This window comes from Patagioenas fasciata, chromosome 12, assembly GCF_037038585.1.
Source record: "Patagioenas fasciata isolate bPatFas1 chromosome 12, bPatFas1.hap1, whole genome shotgun sequence".
NCBI lineage: Eukaryota > Metazoa > Chordata > Aves > Columbiformes > Columbidae > Patagioenas > Patagioenas fasciata.
The window spans coordinates 4785788-4802142 of NC_092531.1; the positions used below are offsets into that span (position 1 = coordinate 4785788).

Sequence of the window (16355 nt, forward strand, 5' to 3'; positions counted from 1 at the left end):
GATCATTGAATCATTTCAGACAGTTTTACAGGCAGAACGGTTTGAACTTCAACAAGCTGAGGGAGAGTTAACTGATAACACACAGGTCACAGTAAACTTGCTGAAGTCTGCAAGATGCTTTCCTTATTAACCTGTTTTCTTTGTAGGTATTTGTTTAAGACTATTACAGTTTAATAGGTCTTTGTCTGGTATATGGTACAGTAAGTTCACAGACTGTTAAATCATGAGAATCCATTGACTCAAAAAGTGCGTTTTGTGATATTACAGAAGATCATGAGTAACTTAGTTCCTTACTGCGTGAACGTGATGATAAGATTTCATGTGTAATAGCTGTTACTTTTCTTTCTAGCAGGCTAGCTTTATTCCAATGTCCAGACTTGCGCAACTCTGTGATAGGCCGTGTCTCATCTCGATGTGCTGGATTTGGCTTTTTTGTATGCACACCAAGTAAAGAATCCTGGTTTTGGGATCACAGTTGTAGCACCCCACATGGGACACTATTAAAAGCCTTGCCCGGTCCAGCTTGCTGCAGCGGTAGGGGGGCGGGTGCCGATGGGGCTCCAGTGCGCACTGCCTTGTTTTGTCAGGGAGACCCAGCGGCACCGCTACCTGGCTGAGCAGTAAGCGGTCCAAAGGTGTAATGCAAAAATTGAGATATTGATTTGAATAAGTGTAACACTGATCTGTCTGCATATTTGAACTTGGTATTTGGTTTTCATATCTGAGCTCAGTATTTTAATTTGCATATTTATACTTGGTACCAAGAGAATTTTGTTTGGGAAGATAATTACAAAATGGGAATCGATTCCACTGCTAAAATTCCACCTTACTCCCCCTTAGGATGCATCGTTATGCATTAGAGTAATTGCTTATATTATTATCTAGTAATTTTGAGACCAGAAAAGAATTTAAATTGTTAAACTCTGCTTTGCAAAAAAAAAAAAAAAAAAAAAGGGAAAAAGTAAAACAAACAAAAAAACATCTAAATGCTATGATGGATGTGAACTTGGTATTGTATGAGGTTGTATTTAAAAGTTGCTAGAATATGAACTGATTTGGAATCTAGGAAAATGGAATAATGCATTGATGCTTAATATACTGTTTTTTGACATCTGTAAATTGTAAAAGGTAAAGGGGGCTGAGGAGTGTGGCAACTCTTGAGCTGGTTGGAATTGTGTATGAAGTGTGTTATGGTTGGAGTGAAATGGGAGAATAAACAAGCAAAATATCCCAGGCCTGTGCCTGAACATGGATTTTGGGTCTATGTGAAGCTGCCAGATAAACTCAGGTCATTGTAACCGAGGAGTTTGCCAGAGCCTCCTACTTCGTACCAGCAATTACGCCAGCTGCGTGGCCTTGGCTATGTCTGAACTGCAGCAAGAAGAGAAAGACTAAAAAAAAAAAGGAAAAAACCTGTTTTCCCGCTGCTAAGCAGAGAAAGGGGGGCTTTACTGCCCCCACTCTGTCTTTTTTTTTTTCTTTTTTCCCTGGAGTATTGTCATCCATCCTTGTTGTGACACTGTGTTGCTTCTCAACTTTGAATCAGGGGTTGTTGGTGTTGTTTCTTTTTGCTTCTGTCTTGTTTCCTGGATTTTGACACATCTGGGAAGAGAGCTCATCATTTTACCTCCTTGCTGACATCAGTCTTTTCACACTGGTCAGCTTTTGGGGGTCAGAGTGCTCAGTGCTTCTCTGGGTCAGAGTGGTACTGATTCGGGTGTGGAGTGGAGCCAGGTTGGTTTGATGTGGAGTTCGAACTGATGTGTTTTCACACTAGGCTGGAGATCCTGCCATCCCAGATAGGGGCGAGAGGGAGGTTTTATTCCACCTCCAGCAATGTTACTGCTAGGGAACTGTGATACTGCATCAAGGAGTCTGAGGGTTGAAATTTAAAGGCATTACCAGTGGATCCATAGTTCTAATGGAGCTGGGAAATTAAACCATATTTTTTTTTAATAGACTTATTCTGTGGTAATTGGTTGTAAGAGACTTCTTAGTAAATTCACCGTGCTAGTTTTTGAGGTCATGGGAGAGAATGAAAGAAAGGCTCTTTTTTGAGACCAATAGAATGCCAAATTTGGAACAAAGTTTTAATACATGAATTCTTTTATTTGCCAGAAAGCCCTATACCTCTCTTGAGTCAAGATTCATTAAGAAAATTGTAAGCTCAAATAATGTTTTCTGAGAATTCTGTTTAGTTGCATGTCCTACAAGAAGCTGCTTGGATGGTGCAGATCTGCTTGCTGCAAGTGAGAAATCTCCAAGGAAATTTCGAATGCTGTATTTCCACTAATATTAACAGCCAATGTTTCGATAAAGTAAACACTACACTGATAGATCTGAAACAGGACTTCGATCTGGTAAGGGAAAACACTATCCAATAAATATGACAGCTAAAATGGAGTTGGAAACTTTGAAGAATAAATTTATGACAACCTCACAGGCTGACTGCATTCAGTCAGACTTGCAGATTTGTCAATTTATAGCTACAAGATAGAAACAACCTGTGGCTATTGTGGGACAGTATGACGAGAATGCTAACAGACTGATATACCATCTGTTACTCTGATCCAGAAATGTAGGGAATTAATTTAAGTCTTAATAGGCTATGATCCTTTTGTCATACATGTACCATTTGTGAAATTTAATTTTGACTTTTTATTTGCAATCTACATCCTTGTAAACTGCATTAGCTGATTTTTTTAACAGCACAGCTTTTGGCATGCCTAGATGTAAACTGATGCAGAACCTGCAAGTCTTTAACATCAGGTCACAGAGCATACTTGTAGTTGGTCTGATCCTACATACTTGCACAGTTTTTGTTGATGGTTCTGGGCAGTCTCATAAAGCTGTAGTGGTCTAGTGTGAAGATAACAATTGGCATCATTCTGTAAAAATTATTGAAGGTTCAACCCAATTAGCAGAACTTGGCGCAGCTTTACATTACTTAGAGCTTTTTAAGGAGAAATCTCTAAACTTGATATGTGATTCTGAGTACGTAGTCAAGGTCCAATGCAATTATCTAATTCTGAACTGTTTTGGTTTTGTTTTTGTGGGTTTTTTTAAACAAAAATGGGGAGAAGTAGGGAAAACACAAAACCAATTGTCAAAAGCATTGTATGTGATGAATCACTTATATCTAAGTGATGCAGCCCAAATTTGCCCTGTGATGAAACAGTTTGCAAGTATGACCCAAAACCATGCTAAATCAGGAAGAACCTACATTAGTTATGGTCAAATCACTAGTTAATGGTAAATGGAAAAGACCACGTCAATTGATAACCTGGGGAAAAGGTTATGCTCGTGTCATTACAGGCCGAGGATTGAAGTGGATTCAACATAAATTCAGCGGATGCAGGTGGACAGGAGGGAGATAAATTGTGAGGACTGTTTCAGATGTAAACCACGGATCCTAATTCAGTGTTATAGATGCTCACAGACCTGATGGTCTAGAAGCCTATTAGCAAGCAGGTGGTGTACCTTCTGTGGAGAATGGCAATTTGAGCAAACAGCAGGAGAGTCAAAAGGGTGATATTACACTCAGATAGTCAATGCAAAAATGAGGCAAAATTATGAGACATTCCTACCGTAGTATCTCTAGTATCTAGTATTCTCCCTAGTCTAGCAGCTGGTAAAGCTTTAGGAGACATATCAAAGTTAAGCTATTGGTCTTTTAAACAGGCTAATCTAACTTCTGAGATATTAACTCAATTAATAGTAGATGTTGATGGTATTAGGTATGTTATACTTCAAAATCATGTTGGTATAGATTTTTGTTGTTATCGTAAGGACATGGTTGTGATGAATTTAAGAGAAAGATGTTGTATTAACATGTTTAATCATTCTGGATCTATTCAGAGTACTTTAGACAAAGTAAAACAGCCCTCTAATAAGATTGTCATAGTAGAATTAAAGTTTGACAAATGGTTTAAAAGCTTGGAAATAGGTGGGTAGTTGTTTGATCTTATCATGTAAGGCTTAGCTACATTATATGTAACTGTAATCATCGTTGTTAATCATATGTTGTATGCTACAGTGTATTTCAAAGATGATTCCGTGCGTTGTAAACAAGGCCTGGCTGGTTCAAAAACAAAAAGGGGGAATTACGGGAGATTTAAGGGATTTTCTTAAGGTTGTTGTGTGCGTGGGTTTCTGTTAAATAGAGATTCATTTCTGAACTAGACAAAACAACTCCAAGGCCGGCACAAAGGTTGAAAAACAACACCTGTTATGAGAGTGACGTAATTCTATAATAAGACCTGAACATGGACAACATCTGATCAGCCAATGCATGTTTGGAATGTGGACGCGTGATCAAGAAATAACTGCGTATACAAGGAGGCTTGTGTCTGTAATAAATGACTTTGCTTGAATTCATATTGAATTGTGTGGAGTCCATGAGTTTTCACCCTCACAACCAGTTGGGATGACCATCAGGGCTGCAGGCTAAATGTGTGGGTGAGCAGAGCAGGCAGCAATCCCCTCTCTGTACACTTATCTGCTTGACACTTCATCAGTTCTTCTGTGAGGCTATCAGGGGAGTGAGCTGCAAAAGTCTTGTTAAATTCAAGAAAACCAATATCACTTGCTCTCCCCTTGTCCCCAAGGTAATAATCTCTTCATAGAAGGCTTAGGTATACACATCACAGATGATTTCCCATAAATCCATGTTGGTTACTCCAAATCACCTTTCTGTGCTTTACATGATTTGAAATGGTTTGCAGTATTACATGCTCCACCACCTTCCCAGAAAATCAGGTGAGGCTATCTCAAGTTCCCAGAGTCCTCCTTCTAGCCCTTCTTGAAGACAGGCATCATGTTATCTTTCTTCCAGTCCTCAGGAACCTCTCCTGATTATTATCACTGTTTGAAGACTGTCAAGAGTGGTCTGGCATTGGCATTGGTGAGCTCCCTCAGTATTCATGGATACATTCCACAAGGGCCAATGGACTTGGGCAGACCAGGTATTTTTAAATGTTGCCTAACCTGCTCCTCCTCTACCAAAGGTAAGTCTTAATTGTTTCACATTTTCCCACTGGGCTCAAGAGCCTGTGTTTCCCTAAGGCAAAGCTTACCATTGAAGACTGAACTAAACTGAAGAAGTTGAACTCCTCGTTTTTTTCCTATGTCCTCTGTTACCTCCCCACGCAATTCAGCAGTGGGATCACACCTTCTTTAGTCTTCCTTTTGCAGTGGATGTACTTGTAGAAATCTTACTTAATGGCCCCTGATGGCCCTTGCCAGATTCATCTAAAGGTGGGAGGTCAGGTCAAGAAATTCTCCCTGAAGTTGAAGACTGCTAGTGCAATGCATGAGGAGCATGAATTTTGGGGTGGACAATCAAAGAAATGAGGTAGTTTCTGATTGCCACATGAACAGCTCTTTCATGTGTCTTTAAGCATGGGAGTTCAGCCCCTAGAGATTCAAGGCATTTCTGCTTTTGCCCTGGTTGCTCCAACCTGTCCCAGAACCACTGTGTCCACTCAGGGGAGTGCAACACCATGTATGCCATCTGTCCCAAGTGCTTTAGCCTTACCTCCCATGGTGAAATGAATGCCAGGCCCACCAGCCCCTTTACATATGACCTCCCAAGGCCACAACCCACTGTACAGTGTTGCAGAGCCCAAAGACTCAGCCAGGACTCATTCTGGGACACCAATACCTTCATCATAGATATCCATTGGCTCTGAGGAAGGAGAGAGCAGCAGCCAAAATTTCAGCTGTCCCCAGGAAAAGTAAAATTTTCTCTACGCATGCATTAGCCAAAAAGCAGACAGGAAGTGTCAGGGATGCAGGAACTTTGAATGAGGGGAGCCAGGATGTGAGAAAAGCCTCTGCCAGAAGCAAGAAGACAGAAACCCCCATGGAAGGAGGAGAAGTGCTCAGCCACCATCCTACTTAGGGAGCAACAGGATATTCCCTGGGTGCAGCCATGGGCAGCTCAGGCTCTTGCAGCTTTATCGTTGCCTATCAGAACTCTGAGACTATTTTTATGGACACAAGTCGTCAACAGACTGAGGCCCATACCCTGAGGATGTTTGTTTGCAATGGAGTTTCTTGGCATGCCACAAAGCCACTCCAGACTCTGGCAGGAGCATAGATGACACTGAACCTGCACACCCCCACAGCACTGAGGGTGAAAGCTTCAGAATGACCAGTAGGCAAAGACACAAACGTAATTAATTTGGCATGCTTTGGAAATGCACTTAAGCCAATCCTCCTTGATCTATGCATTCTCCTCCTCCTTCTACCTTCACCCTCTCTTTTCCCCCTTCTCTTCCCTGCAATTCACTGTAGTGCCTTCTTTTACTGAACAATTAGATTATACTTACGAGAGACAGAGGCGTTCCCTGAAACTTTCTAGGATGTGGTGCAACAAGGAGTCAGCAGAATTACTTTGGCTTCAGTTCAGTTGTTGCAGACTGAAATGAGAATACCCAAAATGTCCATGGGATGGCAGCAAGAGAACATCCATGGAGTTTTCATTTTATTCTATCTCAGCTGTTGACTCTCCAGATGCACTTTCACCAGTTGCTCAGACTGACAAAGGGACCTTTCCTTCCAACCTTAACCAACGTCTTCTGAGGCCTGCTAAACCTGCACAGAGAGAGGAAAAATGCATCAGAGATATTAGGTGTGGGTAGTCGGGAGGGAAAAAGAGAGTTTGGATGGGTGGAATTGGATTGTACAGGGCATTTTCTCATCACTGGCAAAAGAGCTCTAATTCCTGACTGGACACAAAAAAATAAAACCACCCTACAATCACATGATTTCTAGCACTGTATGAAAGTACCCTCAATTCCCGTTTAAGTATGAAGTAACTAAAAATAAGACACATTAATTTATCTTGCAACTTATGGCTTGTGGGCCAAGGGAAACACAAAGAGCTAAACTCTGGCCTTCACTGTGCTGACACTCAAAACACCAATCTAGGCAGTGGGGTCATATGTGGGGTTGGCTTAGTACAGAATTTACAAACTTCTACTCTGTCATTGGCAGTGCTACAAGAAGATGAAGTTACAAAGAGCGGGATTGCGATTGCGCGTGCTCGGTTCCCTACTGGAAAGCCCGCCCTAACCTCATCTTGTAGTCACACTGCTCACCTGAAAAACAGTGCTTTCCTCTTTTCTACTCTGTACTCAACCCCTGGAGTTTATTCCCACAATTTCTCTGAGAGAATTTCCATGACTCTGTGCTTCTCCCCTGTGGGTATCCAAGTGTAGCCCTGGAAGTTCTCCCAAGCTTTGGCTCCCAGCAGACACCTTCACATGACCCACATCTCAGCCCAAATGGGCTCCTGGTAGTCTGCAAGGCCAGAGGCACATGACCAAGCCACTCTCTAGCTTGCCAAGGCCTGCCATCAGCCAGAAAGACTTTCCAAGTTCTGCGAGAACAGCATCCCCACTGGGTCCATCAACAAAACCAGAACCTGAAAAAAAAGGCCCAGGAGGAAGCAGGCAAATGTCCAGACATAGAGGACTCAGCCCAGTGGGACCTGTAGCATCCTTGAGATTAGTTACTGCCTGTAACCCACGTGTGTACAGCTACCCAAGAGAGCAGTGCCGCTGGAAACCCTCTGGCAGGGGCTGGACCCCTGTTAAGGAGACTTGGGAGCATGAGGTATATCTGGTCTTCAGGGCCAGCTGTAAGGATTCAGGGCCCAGAAGTGGTCTGGTCTTCTGTTAGGGTCAGTCTGTTAGGGTCATTCTGGCCTGAGCTGCAGCCCCCAGGTGCTGGGGAGCTCTGTGAGATCTTTGCTATTCATTGAACCTATAAGAGAGGAACAAAGTACTCTCCCTGCAGTGTCACCCAGGGCAGAGTAGCATCGAGGGCTGAGGTGGAAAGAACATTTGCCATCAACTTCTGGAAGCAAATGGGCTGGAGACTGCGGCAGACTGAGCAGGCAGGGGGAAAAGGAGTAGGCATGCTGAGGAAAACCTTGCGGCCGATGGGAATGTATTAAAGAAGTGACCCAACAGCAAGGCTGTTGAGGTGTGTGCATGCTGAGGAAAGCCTTGAGGTAGCTAAAAACTTGAGGTCCCACTGAGATTTGAACTCAGATCGCTGGATTCAGAGTCCAGAGTGCTCACCATTACACCATGGGACCTACTGTTCTCTTTCTCCTGTGACCAGCCTTGTGGAGCCATATGGTCCTGGGTGAGCCTGGCACTCTCTCCAGCTCCCTGGCCATCACCAAGTACAAGCTCCCTTCCTCCAGGGCCACCAGGCACCTGCAACTCACAGGACCTTCCAAGAAAGTGGCAGAGCTCTTTGCACAAGCCTGGCATGCCCTCTGTTACAAGACTCAGGCTGCTAAGCCCTTGTCTTCTCCTCATAAGACCTGGTTATTCCATGACTCTCTTTCAGATGAAGTTTGCAAATAACAGTGAAGACACTGAGAAGTTAACTCTAAAGATTTATATTAACATTCACATCTGAACATTCGTTATCACCCAGAATTCCAGTAACCTCATCCATCACTCATAAAGCCTAAAAGGCCCATGGCTCCATGTTCACAGAACACCTTGTGAATGGTGTCATGCTACACCATCAGGACAGGCAGCCTTTTTAGGGAACCTTGGGAGAATGTTTTTAGAATCAAACGTGTGTCATCTTGACTCTTCTTGGTGCCCAGTACCCCTTCAAAGGAGAAAGGGGGATGTGACCCCTGGCTTAAGGCCGTCTGCCCAACAAGATGGAGGATCAGGGATTAGGAGTGGGAGGCGCCAGTCACAATGGCATCTGGAAACTAAAATTATTTTTACACTCTGGTATAAGAAACTTTTTGTGTCTCCCACTATGCTCTTTTCCAATAAAGACGGGATGAATAAATGAAGACAGGAGATGGAGACAGCTTGTCCTGGGTCTTCACCGCCAGCTTTCCCAGAGCCCTGATTTTAAGACAAGCACATGCCCGGGGACGGTGGCTTTGCCCTGGAGATGTGATTGTTGCCAGGTCTGTACTTTGCTCCTGAGCGCAGTGTGTGACGTGGTCACTATGTGGTGGGAAGGGAGGGCTTAGTGCTACTGAGCTCCTCCAGAGCCCTGCAATGCTCAGGGCTCCTGGGGTGCTGCACAAATCCTGATGATGTTATGCCTTCCTACACATGTAACAGGGATGAGAGAGGGGTGGGCTTTGCCCTTTGATCAGCCCAGTGATGCACCCAACGGCAGGTTGAGGTGCCTCATACTGACACATGATCCATGCTGGTGCAACTGTGTATAAAGGACACAGCTCACACTACATCTTTGCAGACTCTGTGTAGGAACTCTTACGGACGTAGGACCATGTCCAAATCATTTCTCATTAAATCTCTATATTTAAGTGCAAATGTATATTTGATTTACCACAAGAGGTGCAACAAAAATTCCCCAACAACGATTGCCTCACCACCTCCACACTGACTCCTTAAAACCATTTTCCAAGTATTCTTGTTCCAGAATTAAAAGGTAACTATATTTACTTTCAGCTCATGAAGAAAATGATCATCTTTGCACACTGTTTAGCTTTCTTGTTCCTGCTTAGGCATTGGGCATCCCTTGCTAGTGTGGACAAAAAGCTTTAAACATATCTATTCTCCCAAAAAACCCTCTCTCCTGTCTCCCACCACATCACCCACTTATTTTTCCTTTGCCCCTCCTCAGTAGTCAGCCAGGCTCCACCTTGTTTTTTCTATATCTCTCTCTCACTCTTACAAGCCATTACCTCTACACACCACTACCTGCATGACAGTCAGAGTCTTTGTTCAAGGATTGACAACACCCCATGTCTCCCAGAAGATTGTGGTGTTGTGTGGAGGTCACCATCTTCCCTGCAGGAATATCCCTACTTTAGTGATCAAAGGAGGCTTGAAGACCTCCTCAGATAAATTAGAGAAGCAAAGTGGAGTCTAAAAGCCCACCCCCACAACTACCACCATCTGTGGTTGTCTCTGCGCCGTTGCCTTCCCTTCTTCCCTGGAAGCAGACCAAATACCATCTGGAGAGTGAAACCATCCTTCCATGGCAGGATATGCCAGGAGCCTGTGTGAGGAGAAGGTGCTGGGATGTGCAGCCCTAGGCCCTGTGGTGACAGCTGTCGAGGCCTGCGGAAGCCTGTCACCTGTCCTGTTCAGTGGAGCTCCCAAATGCAGGGCTAGAAGTGAAGCCTGGCCCTAAAGCCCCCAGGGAGCCGGGTGTCATTGCACGGATCATGTGAAGAGCAGGGTAGAGAGGGCTGGAGCAGGTAGTTGTGGCCGAGTGGTGAAGGCGATGGACTAGAAATCCATTGGGGTTTCCCCGCGCAGGTTCGAATCCTGCCAACTACGGGCTGCAGTTCCCTTTTGGGCTGCCAGCAACTGACCATTCTGCATCTGTGGGACTCAGCTCCACACTGGACCTGCTGTCCAGGGAGACAGTCATAACCCCTTGCTTACAGCACCTGTCCTCCTTCCCCACAGAACCTCTGGGATGAAGGGGAAATCCTGTTCCCATTGCCAAGCTAGGCAAGCTGGGGGAAGGGAAAGGGCCAGTGCTGAGCAGGAGCCATGAAAGGGGTCCTTCTGTGCACACATGGCCCTTGTTCGTAGTGATGACAGCCTGCCTGAGTGGTGAAGCATCCTAAGAAAAAAGTAAACCCTAAGGGGCTGATGTGGAGAAAGCCCAGAGAAAAAAAAGAAGGTGGTAAACCCCCATTTCTAGTCCATGGTTTGTGCCCCACAGTCAAACCACTGGGAGTGGGGGATGCTAATGCTAAGGTGCTAAGTGCAACACAGTTTGCTAACAAGAACAAATACTATGTGAAACCATGAATTTTATCCTAAGACTTGATATGACCTCAAGATCCAACCTAAACTGGCTCTTGCCTGCTGAGAACACGCAACACTGATGATAAAAAGACTAGGAGATTAGCCTTAAAAAGCTAGGCTGATAAACATGGCCTTGGTGCATAATCAGATCTCTCTGACTGGTTATGCATGCTCACATCTGCACACCCAGCCCTCTCTCTCGTGTCTTTGCTCTCTCTCCTCTGCCTGGCTCTGCGTACTCCGGCATGTGGATGAGACAGAGATCCAGCAGACATGCACAAACATGCAAGCGTAAGCACGGCCACCTCATCCCTCATCTTCACCAGCAGGCTCTACCAGCTCAGCCTGCACAGAGCATTTCTGGGACACCTGCCAACATATAAGACTAGACACAATCCAACAGTGCTGGATTGAGCCTGTGTTGGGGGAACTAGGAGCCACCTCTACCACAAGCAATTTTGGTTAAGTCAGGCACAGAGAGGAGGGGTTGCTCTGACTGCCTGCAGGGTTGAAGAGTCAACGGGGCAGCCCTCCAGTGTCACAGAGCAGAAAGGGCAGGGCTGCACCAGGAGGGAGGACAAGCCAGGAGTGCTGCACAGCATGGGCTGGGCAAGGCCCTTGTACCTGAGCACAGTCAGAGAGACCCTGGGAGCTGGTTTCCCAAGCAGATTGCAGCACTCACGAGCTCTCTGCAGAACAGCTCCTCTCCCTCCTGCAGAGCAACAGGGCTGACACTCACTTCTAGGTTTCCTGCAGAGCCAGGCTGGGTGATAAAGAGCAAGTCTGCAAGAGGGGTTATGGGAAGGATATGTGGGGAGAAGGACAACACTAGGCCCTTGCGCTTGCCAGCCCGAGTGCGGGGGCACTGAGGTTTGCAGGGAGAGCTTGAGGCAGCCTGGTGATGGGTGCAGGGAAGAGGAGGGCAGGAGGCCTGAGCAGCAGCGCTGGTGCTGGCAGGTCCAGGCAGGGCTGGGGAGGTGCCTGCAGAGCTGCTGGGCGGAGCAGAGTGGCGCAGCGGGAGCGTGCTGGGCCCATAACCCAGAGATCGATGGATCGAAACCATCCTCTGCTACTTGCTTTTGGCCTCGCTCCAGCCCCAACAGACACTGCCTCTCCCTTGCAGCGTTCACCAGGTACTCTCTGCATTGCTACCCTCCTATCCTCTGGACACCCAGGGCTGTCCCACACCCGCAGCCCCCTCTCTCTGCCACTCACACCTTCTCCTTTGCTTTCTCAGCTGACATCTCTCCCAAAGTACCCATCAGGAAGGCTGAAGGGGAGTAAACATATTCCAAAAAGGGCCAAAAAAGCGAGGCTGAGAGAGGAGGAAGGAACAAAATGAGTGGGAAAGAGCAGAGGGAAGATGCACACAGCTCAGGCAGTTAAAGGAGTCTGGTGTAAAGAAGTGAAGGTAAGCCTGGGCCAGGGCAGAGGGAGGTGTTTTATGCTTGAGTTTTCATTTCTCATGACGTGAACCTTTTTTATTTGGCAGAAGTTTAATTCTCCCCAAGTGAAGCCTGGCTTTCCAACAACAGTTTTTGCTAAGCCTTGTCCTTATGTTTACCCTGACCTATGGGATTTCTCACCCTGTTTTCTTTACCCTGCACCCCACTGAGTGTGGGGGAAGGACTGAGCAGTGGAGTGGGTGTTTGGCTGTTGTTGAACCACCACAGGTACATGCACACAAACACACATACACTTGCATAGTACACGCACAGCTGGCACAGATGTGAGTGGAGAAAGGGAACATCACGGTGCTTTCTTCGTCCAGGTCCAAAACAACCCAGCTTCCCTCTGCAGGTTCAGGCAGTTGAGCTACTCCCCTTGGCCTTTCCCACAGTTTTCCCCCATGGCCAGGCCTCTGGGCACCTCCAGGCCTGTGGGAACTGCTTTGGACCATTCAGAGATTCCCAGGGAGTGTTGGAGAACAGGAGCAGGTGCTCAGAGAACTTGGAGATTCTCCACAGCTGGGTACCACACTCAGGTTTCCATGAGGCTCAGACACTCAGTAGCCTGCACTCCACTGAACTCGCTCCAGTTTATTTTGTCACCTCCCCTTGGGGCTCCATAGTTTTTCTTCCCCTTTTGTGGAGATGGGAGCAACTTTTCCCTCTCCATAGTCATGACAGAGTTCCCCTGCCCTCTTCTCCTGAAGCTGGAGAGCCTCTGAGATGCACCATTCCCACTTTCAGGCAAACTGGTACATTCTGTAGGTGCCAATTAGGATAGGGCTTTGATCAGCAGGGCTTCAAAACAGAAGGTTTCTATGAACTGGCAGTTCCTCACTGGGAAATGCAGCCAGCACCAGTGTGGAGATGGACAGGTGGGATTAAAGGCCCACCAGTAAGAGGCCAGCAGGGACATCGCAGCTTCTAGCGCATTTCTCTCCAATGATAAGAGGATCAAAAACCTTTTAGAAAGCCCTCGGCATAATGTAGCAAGACGAAGCCTAATGTAGCAAGACTAGGCATAATGTAACAGAAACCTAGCAGAGAAACCATAGCTCTACAGAGGCCGGAGATGAGGCGAAGCAGGTTGTCTTTGGCTTGCAAGCAGGTGAAGTGGAATGTTCCGCTGAAGGAAGAAAGAGCTACATGACTTTTGCTGAGTAGCAGCATAAAATGACAATATGTTTGTTCAAGGAATCAGATCAAGAAGCCGACACCGGGGGGGCACCAGCTGTGAAGACAGCCGGAACCACTAGAGACTGTTGATGAAGACTCTCAAATACCAAAGATGGACTTCTGGCAAAGGGTGGGGTTATATAAATACTTTATCTTTTATGCCTTAACTGAGTGGTACAAACAAATGAATATGCGATAGGAGTACGTAATAAATACCAAGAAGTGTGAATCTTGTGCACGCTTGATTAGAGGAGCAATCATCTGTGTCTAGCAAGCTGTAATAAAAGTGCCAGCTTTTTAACACTTTCAAAAGAGGGTTAAAGATCCTTTTTGCCAACTTTTCTGTATCACCAGCACTGCTGGCCAGAGGGATACTTCATCACACAATCCCACCACAGGCTGCACAAGCACTGGTGGTGTTTTTCAGACGGATCACAGTCGGGATATTTACTAGGTAGAGGGAACGCATATGGTGCTATCATAGCATGTTGGAGCAAGTCATGATTGAGGGAGATGCTGAAGGAACTGTGTTTGTTCAACCTGGAGAAGCAAAGGTAAGAGGGCTTCCTCTGTGTGAAGGTGGCTCTCTGGCTGGCCAAGGCCTACTGGCAGCCAGAAAGCATCAAATCACACATTGCTGTCCAAGAATGCACTCTGTGAGGTGCAATGTTGAAAAGGTTAAGTTGGAAACTTCATAACCAGGTCCAATCAGGAGAAAGCAAGATTCTCATGGGTTACCAGCCAGAGTCAGGAAAGAGCTCTGGCACTCCCTTGAAAAGCCCTGTGAGTGGTGGCCCTGGAGGAAGGGAGCTTGTACTTGGTGATGGCCAGGGAGCTGGAGAGAGTGCCGGGCTCACCCAGGACTGCATGGCTGCACCAGGATGGCCACAGGAGAAAGACAACAGGTGTTTAGCAGGTCCCATGGTGTAATGGTGAGCACTCTGGACTCTGAATCCAGCGATCTGAGTTCAAATCTCAGTGGGACCTCAAGTTTTAGCTCTCTCAGAGCTTTCCTCAGCATGCACACACCTCCACAGCCTTGCTGTTGGGTCACTGCTTTAATGCATTCCCATTGGCCCTCCTCTCCCGTGCTCCCACCCCTGGGACTGACATCAGTGCCCCTTCTCCTGCCTTGTACCCAACAAACCCCTGCAGCTTTCCCGAGCTCTGGCCCTGCCCCGTCTCAGCTCCCTTGTTCCTGATGGCTGCTTCTGGATGGGGGATCCAGCAACGGCTCAGCAAATCACACAAGAGCTGAGGTGCAGATCATGCAGGCCAAGCCTGGCTCAAAGCAGGGTCAAGAAGAGGAGGCTGTTGAGGGCCTTGTCTGGTTGGCTGTTGGACATTTTCTAAGATGGAGAATCTACAACCTTGCTGGGAACCTTTTCCCCATCTTGACCACCATTGTTTCTGGTATTAAGTTTATTTCCTCTCCTGTTCGTTGCTTCTTGTGAAATCAATTTTCCTGAGGCTTTCCTGCCTTTCTCTTGCCTACTTGATTATTTTTGGAGTTCTGGTGTCAAGTCAGGGTATTCCATCCACCCTGGCACTATTCCTGCATGGGGACACAGTCATTGTCATGGGAAAGAACAGGAACAGAGGAGGAGGACAAACCACCATGAGTCTCCAGCTATGCTGCACAAAGTCTTTAATGAGAAGGAGCAAATGAAGTGGCACAGAACGGAGACCAAGAAACACATCTGCAGGGTTCAGGGGGAGAACTGCCCATTTCCCAGGAAGAAGCTCCACACAAAGCACTTGCCTTTCCGCATTCTGCTCTCCCTGCTGGCAATCCCAGCCCAGCAAGAGCAGTCCCTAACTCCAGCACCCTCCCCCAGCAGCAGGAGGTTCAGCAAAGCAGAAGAGAATGAGCCCTTTCTCGAGGAGCTCAGAGCACAGCAGAGCCAGAGGAGGTACGGCGAGGCCTGACGTGCAGCCAGGAGCTGTGGGCACAGGTCCCTCCTGCCAGCTGGCATGAGGACACTCAGCCCACCTGCAAGGCCTGGCCACACTCCTGCTGTGCAGTCCCCATCATTCTTCCTGTTCCAGAAGGGATGATGCACCAGGTTCAGCAGTTCAGACGGCAGCGGGGGGGAGGCAGGCACAGCCCTGACCCCCCCAGACCAAGGGAGCCCCCAGAAGAGATGGGAACCCCCCCAGTGCTGAGGGAGCTCCCAACAGCAGCTGACAGAGAGGATCCCACCACTGTGTTCTGAGGGAAAGAGGTGAGGATGGGGCCCGGCAGGGTCACCACCACTGGGGCGGCCTCGATGGCCACCGTCGAGTCACCACAGCGGGCGACACAGGGCTCACTGCAGCTGCTTGCAAGTGGGGTTGGGCCGGAGGAACCACAAGGTGGTGGGATACAGGGTCTGAAGCAAGACATCTCTCGGTGAGGGAGGCAAAGCTGAAACACAAAGTAGACACAGAACACGGACCTTATCATCATTCAGCCATATTTCCTGAGTTGTCTCTGCAGACACACTTTACTAATCTCCATTTCTAGCTTCATGTCCAAGAAGAGCCTGCAACTGGTCTTGCTAACAGACTCAACAAGTGTGAGATCTCGGCTTAGGGCTATATGTTAAGGACTAGGATCTCCCATGGCCCTCACTATGCCCTTCAAGTTTTACTGTAGAGGAATGCTGAACCAGTTTTGGTACAAGATCCAGCACAGTGGGTTTAAAACACCTGGGGAAAAATCGATCATGCCCCATCTCCAGAACAATCATTGCTGCATTGAAGTGGTGCTGGATGCCCAGGACCATTTTGTTAGACACCATTCTGCTGAGCAGACCTCCCTACAGCTGAGCCCCATTCATCCCCTTGTGCTTGAAAGAACCTCCCTCTTCCCAGCTCTCCCCAGCCAGCCCCATCAAAAGGGGAAGAGGTGACAGCCCTTCAACAGTTCTATTGCAGGGTCAAGATGAGGCGGCCCAAGGAT

General features: G+C 47.1%; 4 non-coding genes across 4 annotated transcripts; 3 read left to right on the plus strand and 1 right to left on the minus strand.

The window, feature by feature from the left end:
• Positions 1–8035: 8035 nt before the first annotated feature.
• Positions 8036–8107, minus strand: TRNAQ-CUG (transfer RNA glutamine (anticodon CUG)). Its single transcript has one exon. It is a non-coding gene; the product is annotated as a tRNA-Gln (tRNA).
• A 2118-nt stretch (positions 8108–10225) lies between these two features.
• On the plus strand, positions 10226–10307 carry TRNAS-AGA (transfer RNA serine (anticodon AGA)). The gene has a single exon. It is a non-coding gene; the product is annotated as a tRNA-Ser (tRNA).
• A 1480-nt stretch (positions 10308–11787) lies between these two features.
• On the plus strand, positions 11788–11859 carry TRNAM-CAU (transfer RNA methionine (anticodon CAU)). The gene has a single exon. It is a non-coding gene; the product is annotated as a tRNA-Met (tRNA).
• A 2467-nt stretch (positions 11860–14326) lies between these two features.
• On the plus strand, positions 14327–14398 carry TRNAQ-CUG (transfer RNA glutamine (anticodon CUG)). Its single transcript has one exon. It is a non-coding gene; the product is annotated as a tRNA-Gln (tRNA).
• The last annotated feature ends 1957 nt before the right edge of the window (positions 14399–16355 follow it).